The sequence below is a fragment of the Mixophyes fleayi genome, chromosome 2 (assembly GCF_038048845.1).
Source record: "Mixophyes fleayi isolate aMixFle1 chromosome 2, aMixFle1.hap1, whole genome shotgun sequence".
Lineage (NCBI taxonomy): Eukaryota > Metazoa > Chordata > Amphibia > Anura > Limnodynastidae > Mixophyes > Mixophyes fleayi.
In genome coordinates this window covers 76,282,049-76,296,271 of record NC_134403.1, presented here as the reverse complement: position 1 = coordinate 76,296,271, position 14,223 = coordinate 76,282,049, and the positions used below count along the sequence as shown (strand labels likewise).

At 40.9% G+C, this 14,223-nt stretch overlaps 1 protein-coding gene across 4 annotated transcripts in view; it reads right to left on the bottom strand.

The window, feature by feature from the left end:
- POU6F1 (POU class 6 homeobox 1) overlaps window positions 1–14,223 on the bottom strand; it is a 54,088-nt gene that overhangs the window by 37,928 nt on the left and 1,937 nt on the right. Inside the window, exon 1 of one of the 4 annotated variants that reach the window (XM_075199317.1) lies at window positions 417–471. The exons of the other annotated variants lie outside the window; for them this stretch is intronic. The gene's annotated coding sequence lies outside the window, so the exon portion shown is untranslated. Of the gene's footprint in view, window positions 1–416; window positions 472–14,223 lie in introns of those variants that run through there. 4 annotated transcript variants of the gene reach the window in all.

Below are 14,223 nucleotides of genomic sequence, written 5' to 3'. Positions count from 1 at the left end.
ACAAATAAACCAGGAAATGGACAGGATCTCTTGCCCTAGAACAGAAGAACTCCATCTTGTGGTACAACCAATATGCCATTATGTTGACGTCTGGTAGACCGCACCTGTCCACAATCTCGCAAAACACTTCTGATGCAGAGATCACTCACCAAGGTGAACAGTCTACCTGCTCAAAAGTTGGCCAACCAGTTTTCCTCCCCTGGAATGAAGACCGCTTTCTCTATTCCCCTTCTTCAAGACCCTCGACAGCATGGCCACTGGAGAGAACAGATAAACCAGGGAACAGACAGGATCTCTTGCCCTAGAACAGAAGAACTCCATCCTGTGGTACAACCAATATGCCATTATGTTGACGTCTGGTAGACCGCACCTGTCCACAATCTCACAAAACACTTCTGAATGCAGAGACCACTCACCAGTGTGAACAGTCAGCCTGCTCATAAGTTGGTCTTCCAGTTTTCCTCCACCTGGGATGGAAAACATATGGCGTGAATTTGTATTTTGGGCAATAAAATATCTTGCGTATAGAATAAAAGATATTATAATATTAGCACTGACAATCACAGTGCTGCCCTCTGTTTTCTGGCTTCTGATCCGTAAAGCCGGAAATCAAACAATGTTCATAAAATTCGAAAATAGAGATGGCGAAGAGGATCAACAATCTTATACTTAAAAAGAATATATACTAAAAAAGTGTAATAAATGTGAACTAAAATCAAAGAAAAGTATTGAAACTACAAAAACAGCAGAACATCTATAATATCCAAAATGTACAACCATCTCAGATTTCGTGTAGCCTAATTTCTAAAAAAATCCAACAAAATGTCCGTGACATCAATTTTTCTTAAATCTTCCTCCCACGTGATATAGATATGAAAAATAAAATCGAAAAAAAACAACAACAGAGTTGCCCACTTCACTAAGAAGTGGGCAGATCAGGGAGATTGCCACAATCTCCCGGGAGTCCGGGAGACTCTCGCGAAATGCATATTATATATATATATATATATATATATATATATATATATATATATATATATATATATATAAATATATATATATATATATAGGGCCCCCCTTAACTTACCTTTCAATCGTCTAAGTTTCGACCCAATTTATGGAAGAGAGGACCAGAGAGGGAACCGGATCGTGACCACAAAAGAAGGTTTTTTTTTTCATCCCCCTGGGCCCCCAGGCACCTGCCCATCGTGCCCAGTCGGAAAGATGGCCCTGGTTCATGGGGGGGGGGGGGCTGTGTCTGCTTCATTGTACTGGGCCCCACGATTTCTGATGGCAGCCCTGGCGATACCTGTATCGTCTCTGCACTTATTAAATAGGTTTCCCTTTGCAAGGCTCTTTGCCGGCAATAACCCATTGATAGCTATGAGTGTTTTCGATGCACAAATGTGTTTTCTCTTCTTGGCAAATAGACCTGCAAGTAATGTGGTCACAGTTCTGTAAACCCTTTTTTCGACCCACCTACCACTATTAAACAACAACTTATTTATCTAGTCATTTGTAACATATGTTTTATTATGCACACTGTTATTAAAAACTTCCAGACATTAAATGTAAGTCACTATTTGGATTAAACACCATGGAGAATTTTGGAGCATTATAGTGTATAGTAAAATAACTGCTATAGACTATATAAAATGTTCCGTTTTCCACAGTCTTTACCTTTAAGATAATGATTTAGCCGCATGCAAGATAAAATGCACATCTAATATCTCCAGCAACTAGAAAAAAGGCCAAAATAAGGTATATATTGCCAATATTGGACCTTCAGACATAAAACAACTGTATTGTTACTGATTAGCTCAGCTTTTTCTCTGTGAAGCTATCAAAACTGTTAATTCCATTAGTGTGCAATTGTGTTGTTTTTATTTCATTGCCATCCTGAATCAACAGCTTGGATAACATTCAGATCCTAATTATTTAAAGCATACATTTCATCTATTGTATATTTTACCAGAATATGTAAGACGTTACCTTGGAAATGGATCTAAAGGATGCTGTTTTCCTAGTACATACCAGAGTAATGTGCATATCTTCTATTATATTAGCAATGTGCAGAACAGGAATATGCCATCTGTTAATGTCTGCCCAAATATGATTCTCTGAAAGTTTAATTTATACTGTATATATTACAAGTATATGGAAAAATTATTATCATATTTACCATATTTTACTTTTCATGGACATTCTTCGGGGCATATTCAATTAGCTTTACCTGCGCAATATTGCCGGTAATACGGTACCGCAATAACGCGGATTTTCGTACGCAACCCTATGGGCTGCGAACGAAAATCCACATTATTGCGGTACCGCGGATTGACTTTGCGGCCCGTTCCGGCGCGATCCTGCAAACCGGAAAGCTAATTGAACATGCCCCTTCATGTCTACTCTTACCTCTGGGTATAGCACCCATTTCCCCTGATAGGGCAGAAACTCCCTTCCTAATTAAAAATAAGGCACCCCACCCCTACCCCTAGTTCATAATTCTGCTTACTTAAGAGACATTGGCTGACATGGTGAATGGCCTTTATGTTACTAGCTTGGTAATGAAATGCCACACAAAAAATAGCATTCTAAACATAAGTCAATAACTAATCATCTGTTTATATTTCATGACTTTGGGCCTGATACATTAAGGAAAGTAAGGCAAAAAAATGAGTAAGTTTTCTCCTGACAAAATCATGTTACAATGCAAGGGGTGCAAATTAGTTTATTATAAGTTATATACTGGCTGTTTTTTCATGTAGCACACAAATACTTGATAGCTTTATTTGTACAATGAAATTTAAAAGTTGATCTAGTATATACCCTACCCCAGTGCCATAACTAGACATTTTAGTGCCCTGGGAGAGACAGGGCACCGGCACCCCCCATCTAAGTGGGTGTGGCCAACCTAATGCGGGGGCGTTGCTAGTACTTTTGAATATTTTGTCACATTCCGAGAGAGAGAGAGAGAAAGAGAGAGACATTATCCATTGGTATTTAAACGCTGCGTCCGATTTCTATATTTTAATGAAGTGCAAAGCATGTGGGCGTATATTAACATAAAGTCATTATATTCAATGCGTCCATACGCACTTGCACTTACATTGTGTGCAATGAGAACAAAACAAAAAGAAATTAACAGCGCACTAAAAAGTCAATCAATAATCCTCTCATATACTGAACACAGATAGCAGAAAACACTCCCACTGAATGAGTAACCGATACACCGCGCTTGTTACCTCTATATTGAATGTGTTTTACACATGAAGCTGAAACTAAATCTATTTGCAAGTTTCCTCGTTTAATAACAGATCCTTTATCCAAATTACATACTGAACTCCGTGCAGCATAACAAAACCTTGCCTGTCTCACCTTTGCTTGTTGCCTTAAGGTACAACCTGAGACCTTTGGAGATTTCCCATGGCTTATTGCGATATTGTCAGAAATAACTTCCGCAGTTCCACTGACAGGAAGTTCGGCATTTGGAACGCAAACTTGCGTTCCAAATGCAGAATTCCTGTCAGTGGAAGTTAATGGCTGAGTTTACAGAGGTAGATAGCGGGCGGCTGAGGTGCCCCCTTGGGCTTGCGCCTTTGGTGATGGCACCGCCCGCACCACCCTAGTTACGGCTCTGCCCTACCCCAATTATAAACCTGCCATCACATTTTAAATTTACGTCCCCCTCCAATGCAACATGGTTTTGCCAAGATGCAAAGTTACTCATTTATTTTGTTTTCCTTTCCTTGACGAATCAGGCCCTTTGTGTCCAAACTGGGCTCCTTCAATTGACTTAACATCCAGGCAACAATATTTACAGAAAGTGTATACTAAAGACCAGGCTGCCATTTTGTAGATCACCTCTGAAGAAACACTGGATTCCACAAGCTGTGTATAATCCTTCTATCCCTCTGGAGGATGCATGCCCAGAGAAAAGTATTCTTTTCAGATGCTTGTACTATCCATATATTTATTGTTTAACTAGAAGTTGCTTAACCTCTTTCTTGTCCTTGTGACAGTATGAATAGTCTATTTGTGGTTCTGACTAGCTCAGACGCCTCTATATTTATTTTGAGACATATAGCCACATCACGTATATGCCACATCATCATCATCATCACCATTTATTTATATAGCGCCACTAATTCCGCAGTGCTGTACAGAGAACTCACATCAGTCCCTGCCCCATTGGGGCTTACAGTCTAAATTCCCTAACACACACACAGATACAGACAGACAGACACAGACTAGGGTCAATTTGTTTGCAGCCAATTAACCTACCAGTATGTTTTTGGAGTGCGGGAGGAAACCGGAGCACCCGGAGGAAACCCACGCAAACACGGGGAGAACATACAAACTCCTAACAGATAGGGCCATGGTCGGGAATTGAACTCATGACCCAGTGCTGTAAGGCAGAAGTGCTAACCACTACGCCACCGTGCTGCCCTGTTCACATCTGCTCCTGTTCATCCCACGGTTCTGGGGACAATACTGGCAAAGCAATCTCTTGATTGAGATGGAAAGATGTCATTATTTTAAAGAAGAATTCTTTAGCGGTTTCATTACTAGAGAAAATGTAACTGCTGGAGAATGACACAGAAGTGCTTGAAGTCACAGACTCTTCTAGCCGAGGGGATAGCTAATAAAAAGACAGGTTTATTGTCAGATTCCACAGATTGGCATTGTGCAATTGGCTCTAAAAGTTCCTTTATTTTGCCATTAGGGCTAAAGGCAAGTTCAATGAGGGAATGAACATTTTAACAGGACGTCTCAAACCAAGATTGAAGACAAAAATCGTATGACCATTAGGTGTTTTGCCTACTGGACCCCTAAAATGGCAGAAAAGGCAGAGTCACAAACTTTTAAAGTTCTGTATTTACAGCCTTTTCCCAATACTTCTTGAAAAAACTAAGGATGTCTGACACAAGTGGCTCTTGCAAAAAAAAACATTTTTTTGGGCTGCCTATTTTGCAACTCTCTTCCACACTCTAGAATAAATTATGTACGTGGATGATTTTCTACTTTTTAGCAAAATTTCCACTACTGCAGCATCCAACCCCTGACCCCTGCTTTAATAAAGTTTTCCACTCAATCTCCAGGAAGCGAGGGCTCACCATTTTGGCTACTAGATGTTGGATTAGACGTTGGACCATGATGTCTGGAAGTCGTAGCAGCTTCTGTGGTCTTTCCATCACCATATTCTCAAGCTTTGCATACCACAGTATCCTGGCCAATATGATACTAAAATTATTACTTCTGTAATAACCCCGTCACTGTGTGGGTGGTCCTGGGGTGCAGATGTGGGTAATGCACTTTCTCACATGCACTTTCCTCTGCCCTGGCTAGCTCTCTGGCATGGATATAAATGACCAGAGGGTCTCTGCACATACAGGTTCTCAGCAATGTTTCTTTATGGTGTTGGGAAACAGGTGTGAAAACTTATGGTGCAGTGAAAACAGATGTCTCAATGATTTGGGTGCTAAATCACCTCTATAAAAATAAACTTTATTTACACTTCTTTTCACAGCACAATACTTGAGCTACAAATAACACTAAAATAAATATGTACATCTCCTTTTTCACTCCAGCACAATTAAGCACCTGTCATCTGTGGGGGCTTTATCCCTTAGGCTATAACACATGCTCGCTGTGCTCTTTCTGCCCCTCCTGTGATTCTCACACACACTCGATTTTGCGCAGGTTCTGACACTCTCTCCATTCTCGTTCACTCTCAACACTACATGGTAGATCTGACAAACTCACCAGTGTCCTCCTGCAGCCTCTTCACTCACCACTTTGGCCAACACCCTCTCTGGTGTCTTCTTTGCCCCTCTGGGTTACATTACAAACTGCTACACTTCGTGTAGATTAAAATTTGGGTTGTCTGTGCTTCCTGAAAGAGTGGTAGTTCTGTCACTAGATGGAACCGATTGAGTTATACAGGGAGGTCCCTACCCTCGAAGGGTTAGATAGATAGAAACAGAAATAAAGTATGGTTCCTGGGTGCAATTGTTATCTCTCTCTCTCTCTCTCTGTATATATATATATATATATATATATATATATATATATATATATATGTACACACACATATACTTCTATACTATCTCTATATCTTTGTGCCAAATATATAAACTTTGGGTGGTAAAACAAGGGTGAAATTTTATTCATTAAATAAGTTTAAAATAAACAATTGTTCCAGCCAGAGCATAAATGTATTAGCAGATGATGCAGCTACATCTTAAACATTGGCACAAAGCATGATGCTACGTACATACATACATTTAACCATGGTTAACAGAGGAAGAACAATGATTTCAAGTACCAGCCTCCTTTTAAAGCTTCCAGTCTGTTATTCTAACTTAATCAGCATGACAGAGTGATCTCCAGTCTTGTCCTCGTCAACACTCTCACCTGTGTTAACGAGAGAATCACTGACTTGATGTCAGCTGGTCCTTTTGTGGCAGGGCTGAAATGCAGCGGAAATGTTGTTTTGGGGGTAAAGTTCATTGTCATGGCAAAGAGGGACTTTGAAATTAATTGCAATTCATCTGATCACTCTTCATGACATTCTGGAATATACGCAAATTGGCATCATAAAAACTTAGGCAGTAGTCTTTGTGAAAAATAATATTTGTGTAATTCTCAAAACTTTTGTCTATGAACGTACAAAGAAAATGTGGAGTATCATTGTTATTGGTCTTATTATATACACAATAAAAATTATTAGATTAATAAATTCACAGATTAACAGATTAAATGACCATAGGCAAATCCCCCTGTGGGGATAGATTCCAGTGGGGAGAAGTCAAGGGGGGAAGGGGGGACACATTCCCCCCTGACACTAGCAAGTGTAAAGAGGTGTTAATCCCTCCAGGCTGAATTACGTGCAGGCTGCATGAATCAGCTTGGTTTGGTTAAAGGGGCAGGAGGCTGGATTAATTTCTCCCTGGTTATATGTTCAAAACTGTAAAAAAAGAGCCCTGTTTGACCATTTTCTATATAATTTCATCTATACTTCTGGATGATCCCTAGCAACTCAAGCTAGTGTATAAAAGTCCTTGTCAGGAGTCTTGAGCAATAAAACATCACTGATTGAATATTCTGCCTGAGACTATTACTTGCTGTACCCTGTGATCAACAGATAAGATCTTATGTTCTAATCTGTTCCCTGGTTGCCCTATGTTGAACCCAGCGTCTTTGTGTCAACGCTCTGATCGCTACCCATATATTACTACCACAAAAAAATCAGCAGTGTACTCTATTTCATAGTGGAGAAAATAAATAATGAAATTACTCCATCTGTTGAAAATTTCAGACACATTGGAAATTACTAACACTGAACGCGTTCACCGCTGTAACGGACTGATGGGATCCTTGTGCTAAACTAGATTTGCACTGGCAAAGAACTCCCGCAAGGCAGAATGGGCTTAGCTGCTGAGGGCTCGCTGGTCGCGGTCCACTGGTCTGCCTCTTGAGGTAGCACTGCCAGAGAAATGACAGAAGGCCACCGAGGAATGCAGACGGGTAAGGAACACTGACTAGAAGGTAAGTGCAAGGAATATCCATGGACACAAAGTCTGAACACGCCGGATTTGCTACACTGTCTGATGAATAGAAACAGAATCAGCAGGCAATAGCGTAGTCAGGATTTGCCGGGGTCTGGTACACAATCTGATGGAGAGAGCAGAATCAGCAAGCAGGTACGTAGTCAGGACACACCTGTGCACGATAATCACAGAAGGCAGAAACCAATACACACAAGAAGAGTCTGGACGCCAGGTACGGTACACAGGAGCAGGAGAGCCGGGATGGTCAGACAAGCAACACTGGAACACGGAGAAACAGAGGAAACAGGGAAAGCACGAGCCAGGATACACACAAGTTGCTCTGACGCTGGACAAGTGTCAGAGCGAGGTTTATGTACACTGCAGATTCAAACTCCCCGCCTCGGCATGCGTTCATGTGAGCGCCGATACCCGGAAGCGCCGACCTGATGCAGAAGCAAGCACGGCGCTGGAGGGAGGGGAGGTAAGTGTAACAACTGCATCTTCATAGAGGTGGACAGTGTAAATAGCAGACCTCGGTCTGTAATTGCCAAGTACTTAGATTACACTACTAAGGAAGCTATACTGAGGGCTTATAAGAAGATCAAGCAACTAATTTTACATGGGACAAAATCTTAATTTTTCAGGACTTCTCGGAGGCAGTGACACAAAAGAGAAAAGAGTTCTCTGCAGTTTGTAAATATTTAGTCGAGCATAACAAGCAATTTACTTTTATGTATCATGCAAAACTTAGGGTCACTGACAATGGCAAAACATTTATTTTTGATGACTGCGTCACAGGACTTTCTGCACACTTCATCACACTCAGCATCACTACTCAGTCCACCTAGGTCTCCACATTGTTGACCACGTGGGTTTACTTGTAATTGTAAATGTTATACTGTGCTTGTTACTACAACTTGTACCCTTGATCAGCACATGCATCTTCTTAAATTTCCCTTGTTTGGTGAGGGTGGTCTTCGCAACACGACTATGGACAAATTACAGGCTTTAAAAGATAAATGTATTTACTCTTGGAAAACTACTGGACTTACTTATCTTGGGATCCAAATAACTCCTCATCTAGACTTATTTATAGAACATAATTTCTCTCTACTATATCAACAACTATTGAACCTTATAGGGTTGTGGATGTGCTTCGAGGTCTCTTGGTTAGGCAGGATCTCCCTAAATTAATGTACCTATTCCGCATGCTCCCGTTTTGCCTTCCCCTGGGGTTGCTAGCCAAATTGACCTCCCTGTTGAAAGTTACCAACATTTTGACAAGTACACCAACGTTAACTAGTCACAAGCTATCTAATATTGACAGGATTGTGGTTATTGTATGAAATCACTGTTGATTTATATTATTACACTGGAGCATGGAGTGCGTTGTGGGAGAGTTTAGGCACTAGTGCATGTATGTGTAGTGGCATTCTGGATGTTTTATTTATCTTGCTTGTCCAGTGTCCTTGTCCATTTTACTGCTGACTATTACAAATCTCACCTGCCATTCTGTCCAGAATTACCAATACTGCAGTTTTTCTTGACTACCGCTACCGTTTTGCTTGCTTGGCGTTCCTTTTTGAGGACATTTAGCCGGTAGTTGCTGCGTATGTGCAAACCCCGCAATTTCAAACTTCTCCTGGATTCACATTGGCTGACCGTAGGTCAGTTCACCTTCTGTTGTCAGATCTTCAGGTCTCACCTCATGTGAGGACGCAGTTCTCTCTGACTCTTATCTTCTATTCGTATCGTTTGTACTCAAGTTACCTGTTCCACAATCAAGACCTGTGGCTCACCTGCAGAACATTGTGCATCATCATCGATCCAGCTTCCAGGCCATACTGTCCACCAGGATCTCAGCGCTCTTGTACTCTGCAGCTCATCGCCTCATTCTCCAATGGGGCAGGGACTGATGTGAATGAGTTCTCTGTACAGCGCTGCGGAATTAGTGGCGCTATATAAATAACTGATGATGATGATACTGTTAAGAGTTCATAACTTATGTTTAACTTTTTTTTGCGTTCGTATGTGAGATTTTATTGTACATACACATTTGCGTATCCTGCAATCTTTTCTGTGTGTCTATGTACGGCAGAGTATACTTACACCTAGATTCAAATCGAAACAGATCTTCAAATACACTTGGATTTGAACACGGTTAGAGTTGCATGTATGTTAGAGCACAACACTTGTGTGTAAATTGCTTTTGGATTTGTATCAGGCCCACAGTATCTACATCCTAATTAGTCAATTTTGGCTTTCATTATATCTGTCCATCAATATGGAAGCAGTCGGTCACTGTTATACCAGTGTTCAATGTTAGGAGTCTTTTGCTTTGGTCACCAGCAGTCAGATTGCTGCACATAGCTTTTCACTACAGAGCTTTAGGATCTCACCCATGTCACTACTCAGAGGTTTTTATGGCTGATATGGTTTTAGTAGAGTTTGCATTTTTGAGCCAGGTTAGTGAAGTCATTAGTGGTAATAGAATCAACATTTACCTAGGGCAATTGTTGACCAACCATGATATATAATAGAGAACACATATGGTGTTACGAGCTTCAGCTCTCCTGCTTGCCACAAGGTGCGCTCTGGCTGTTGCCAGGGCTACTCTCATGCTCACCGCTGCATCCCGGCAAAAGCTGACAGCCGAGTGCATGTGCTACAGGGTCCCTCCTAATTATTTCAGCCTCTTGTGGCTAACTGCAATTGCGGTTGCCCTAAATTCCTGATTGACTATTTTCACTATTTAAAACACGGAGGGCTTAACCTCGCTGCCAGTTATAGTGTTCAGTGTGCTCACATTGCTGACCAGTTCCAGTCCTGTGGCTACTCTGCTACTTATTACCGATTCCCTTTGTGGCCCCTGCTTGTATTTGGACACTGTTTGAACTCTGATTGTCCCTGACTTTGGCTTTGTTATTTGGATTCTCTTAGTCTGCTACCAGCCCTGACCTCTGGCCTGTTCTCGATTATTCTGTTTGCTACGGACCCTCGACCCTTGGAACGTCCCTGGATTGCCTCCTGTACTCCGGTTATTCCTCCTACTTCCTGAGCCATGGTATCTGAACATAAGCTCCTACTATGCAAGTGTTAAGTCCTGGGGCATCCAAGTACCTGTGAGCATAACTAGCTCTACGGGAAAGGCAGCTGCTAAAGGTAAAGACCTCTACCGCATACATGCCAACTTTCAGGGGGTAGGAGGGGGCATGGTGACGTTGTCGTGTCACCATAGCCCCACACCCACTATAAAATGAAGAAATTCACGGCATTGACTAGCGGGAGTGGGGCTTAATAACGTGATTACACCACTCAATGCTGTGAATTTCAGCGAATCCGGTAGAGGTTTGTCTACTCTTCCAGGAGTACGGGAGCTTCCAGGAGTACGGGAGCCTCCCGGGAATTCCGGGAGAGTAAGCAAATAAGTTCTACCGCCTGTTCTAGGAATTCATGTCAGAGCCGTCAACCGTAACATATGGTACATAAAAATTTTAGAAGTTGCAGAATAAATTAATTGGTATATTTTGAGTTAAATTAAATGTGTGAAAGTGAGAAATCATGGAAATGGTGTTTGTCTTGCAGTTCAATCTAATCAGATGTTTAGACTAAAGTAACCATAACAAAATTGCTGGAATTGTGAGCATGACAGAGACAAATAACAGAGGATATTTTAACTTTTCAATGAAGGCAATTACTTGAAACATACAACATATAAGACAAAATAATGGGAGGGCAAAGATTTGTTGAGTAATTGCAGAGAAGGGACTGTCAAGTGCATATAAGTAAGATAAGGAGACTTTTCCTTAACTGTCTCACTAACATTGGCCAAAACTGCACCTCAAGAAGCAAATTTTATATAGTTTTGTTTCGGGACAGATTGTTGTTTTTTTTTTTATTTAGGATTATTATACAAGGACACAAAGAAGAGGAAACAATTTCAAAAAAGATTTTTCTCTAAACTACTTTCATGAAATGAATTCAACCCAAGAAATAAACCCCTTATTTAATTATGCCATTACATTTACAATGATAATAAATGTGTATATACACTATATGGACAAAAGTATTTGGCCACATTTGTTAATCATTGTATTCAGTCTTTTCAATCAGACCTGTATAAAATCAAGCACCAAGCCATGCAGTCTCCATTTGCAAACATTTATGAAACAAAATGGGTGGTTCTGAAGAACTCAGTGACTTCAAGCATGGTACCGTGATAGGATGCCATGTTTGCAATAAGACAGTTCGTGAAATTTTATCCCTGCTGGATATTTAGGGTATTTAGACTGTAAGCTCCAATGGGGCAGGGACTAACGTGACTGAGTTCTCTGAAGAGCACTGCGGAATAAGTGGCGCTATATAAATAGCCGATAATTATAATATTCCACAACCAATTGAGATACTATTAGAAAGTGGAAGTGTTTAGGAACAACAGCAACTCAGCCACGAAGCAGAAGACCAGGTAAAATCACTAAACGAGGTCAACGACTGCGAAGGCGCATGGTGCGTAAAAAAGTTGGCAACGCTCTGCTGATTCCATAGCTGAAGAGTTACAAACGTCCTCTGGCATTAATGTAAGCACGAAAACTGTGTGGCGGGAGCTAATGGAATGGGTTCCCATGGCCAAGCAGCTGCATGCAAGATTCACATCACCAGGACCAATACCAAGCATTGACTGGAGTGGTGTAAAGCACACCGACACTGGATTGTGGAGCAGTGGAAACGTGCTCTGTGGAGTGACAAATCGCGCTTCTGTTTGGCAGATGGGAGAGTCTGGGTTTGGAGAATCCAGGGAGAACATTACCTGAATGACTGCATTATGCTAACTGTGAATTTTGGTGGAGGAATAATGGTATACGGCTGTTTTTCAGGGTTTGGGCTAGGCCCCTTATCGCCAGTGAAGGGAAATCTTAATGTGTCAGCATAGCAAGTCATGTTGGACTATCCTAAGCTTCCAACTTTGTGGCAATAGTTTAAAGAAGGCCCTTTTCTATTCCAACATGACTGTGCCCCATTGCACAAAGCAAGGACTACAAAGACATGGTTTGATGAGTTTGGTGTGGAAGAACTTGACTGGCCCGCAAAGAGCCCTGACCTCAACCCCATTAAATGCCTTTGAGATGAACTGGAATGGAGATTGCGAACCAAGCCTTCTTGTTCCAACATCAGTGCCTGACGTCATAAATGCTCTACAGAATAAGTGGGCACAAATACCCACAGAAACACTCCATCTTGTGGAAAGCCTTCCAAGAACAGTGGAAACTGTTATCGTTGCAAATGGGGGACCAACTCCATATTAAAGAATATATATTTGAAAACAATGTCATTATAGTCCCTTTGGTGTAATGGTCAAGCCTCCGAATACTTTCGTCCATATACTGTATAATGAATGGGATGTACACAAACAATACATGAAAAATAAGGTGGGCTCAGGCAAAACCGTCACTGACAGTGCTGAGTGAATGTTTAATTGAATAACTTCTTGAGGGATTTTCCTTCCAAACTGAGCACTAGCAAATGTTACTTATTAAAGATGTCTGGTAAAAGTATAACAAACCTCCTTCTGCTTTGGGCAGCACGGTGGCTTAGTGGTTAGCACTTCTGCCTCACAGTGCTGGAGTCATGAATTCAAGTCCCGACCATGTCCTTACATGTGTGGAGTTTGTATGTCCTCCCTGTGTTTGCGTGGGTTTCCTCCCAAAATCATACTAGTAAGCTAATTGGCTACTATTAAATTGACCCTTGTCTGTGTGTATGTTAGGCAATTTAGACTGTAAGCATCAATGGGGCAGGAGCGGATGTGTTCTCTGTACAGAATTAGTGGCACTATATGGATGATGATTGTCCGATGAGTCTTGCATGCCCAGAGGGTTGCTACTGCCACTGTTAAAAGTTTCTACCTCACATCAGTCACCTCTAAGATTGATCTTGCAAGACTATTTTTGGATGGAGCATGTCCATGACGAGTTCCTAAAGAAGTACAAGTAATTGATCTGTTATTTTCATTTCCTTTGTTCTGGAGAGGTAAACCGAAATTGCCCCGACAAGATCTAGGGGTATATTTACTAAACTGCCGGATTCAAAAATTGGACATGTTGCCTATAGCAACCAATCACATTTTAGCTGTCATTTTGTAGAATGTACTAAATAAATGACAGCTAGAATTTGATTGGTTTTTTCTTTATTTTGCTTGATCTTATTCTTCTTAGTATTATCTGGAAATTATTCTTTGACAGAAATATAATTGAAAAAAAATATATAAAAATATTCTTTTCCCTTGGATTTATGTGTATTATTGCAAACAACTTGCAAAGTATTTCTGTCCTGACCTAAATACTTATTACATTATTTTGATCCAACTACTTATAAAACAGTACTGCTCGTTAATTATTTTGGAGGGGTGCCTTAAAAAAATTATGGAGACTCTAAGGGTGCCGCGAATTGAAAAAGTTTGGGAACCACTGCCTTAAGGTCTAACTTGCACCAGAACAAAGTCAATAGTCATGACTCCTAAAAGTCCTAATTTTATCAGGACAATACAACTTTACCATTTTCAATAGGAAAAAGGGCCTACCAATTTAAAACATGGTCAAGTTAGACAGGCAATGAAGAATCACTGGTCTGAAGGATTGAGACGTATTAATTTGCTCTACTTTTTTTTTTTAATAGA